Genomic DNA, 1,785 nt, shown 5'->3' with positions numbered 1-1,785 from the left:
TTTATTTATTTATTTATTTATTTATTTATTTATTTATTTATTTATTTATTTTTGGAAGATTAGCCCTGAGCTAACTACTGCCAGTCCTTCTCTTTTTGCTGAGGAAGCCTGGCCCTGAGCCAACATCCGTGCCCATCCTCCTCCACTTTATATGTAGGACGCCTACATATAAAGGCGTGCCAAGCAATTCCATGTCCGCACCCAGGATCCAAATCGGCGAACCCCGAGCCGCCAAGAAGCCGAACGTTCGAACTTAACTGCTGCGCCACGAAGCCGGCCCTCTCCCTATTTTAAGGTCAACTGGTTGGCAACCTTGATTCCATTTGCTACCTAGTTCCTCTTTGCCGTGTAACATTACATATTCACAGGTTCCTGAGATCACGACGTGAAGATCTTTGGGAAGCATTATTCTACCTACCGCAGTAACTGCGACAGATTGAAACACATCAAATATGCTTAAATGCATGAGTTCAAAATGATATTAAGACAAACAAACAAAACTCACTGCCAGGAAACTGACAGTGTTTTGAAAACTGGCAAATAAAGGGAAACGACCAAGTATTCATCCTGCCTTTCCTGGAACGAACTGTACCTTGGTAAACAAAAAGTTGATGAGGGAAAATTTTGCTTTAAATGGAGAAGGAACATCATCATTTCCCAATCCTGGGTAAGTTAATGGATCTGGGCAATAATTATCACTGACAGCTAACATCACAAAAACACAGCAGACATCTGGATATTCTGTGCCTCCTGTCGGGAGTACAGAGCACCACCTGTGACTCTTGCCAAGAAAGCAGATCCTGAAACTGGAGAAGCCTCCAGATCCAACCACCAGTTTACAGGAAATACAAGCGACACAGGAACACATTCAATGACTCCAAAGGATGTGATGAGCAACATCTGGACTGTGGGAAACTCCACAGAACAAATGACATGCATCAAGAAAAAACTGCAAGAACAAGAACATCAACAAAAGATAGAGGCGGAACTCGTTGGAAGACTTAGAAACATCAACCAATTGCAATGTGTGGGTTTTATTTGGATCCTAATTCAAACAAACTTAAAAATTTATAAGACAATGGGGGAAATGTAACTAATGGAATAAGTATTTCAAGTGATGATATTAAAAAATTGTGGGTTTTTTAGGTGTTACAATAGTGGTTTTTAAAATTATTCTTTTAGAGATATATACTGAAATGTTTACAGATTAAATGACATCATGTCTGGGATTTGCATCAAAATACCCTAGGAGCAGGATGGAGGGTAGGTGGGGAAACGGAATAAACAAGACTGGCCATAAGCAGATAATTGTTGAAGCTGGGTGATGGGTACGTGGTGTTTCTTTACACTGTTCTGTCGATGAAAGTAATCCATAACCAATCTATAAATGAAAATTTGGGAGAGTTTATTCTGAGCTAAAATGTGAGGACCATAGCCCTCGGCTTTTCTTCCCAAAGGAAGAAAGGGCATCAAAGAAGTGGGGTGTACAGAGTGGTTATATACCCCCAAACAGGATGTTTCACATGTGATTGAAATATCCCTTTTACAATAGTCGCGAGACTGCTCTATCGGCACAGCGATTGATGGGCACAGCAGGTAGGTCTGCTGTCTCAGTGAACGCAGCAGGGTGGCAGGTCTGTTGTCTCGAGCTGGGTGGTCACAGGTGAGCTGGGTGGTCAAAGGAGAGTGCAGCAATCAGTTCCTAGCCTAAGGAAAGACGCTTATCCTTAAGGAAATGCCAATGTGGGGGTAAGATGCACCTTTATCTTAAGGGCATTTGTTCTT

This window comes from Equus quagga, chromosome 8 (assembly GCF_021613505.1).
Source record: "Equus quagga isolate Etosha38 chromosome 8, UCLA_HA_Equagga_1.0, whole genome shotgun sequence".
Lineage (NCBI taxonomy): Eukaryota > Metazoa > Chordata > Mammalia > Perissodactyla > Equidae > Equus > Equus quagga.
This window is presented reverse-complemented; position numbering follows the sequence as displayed.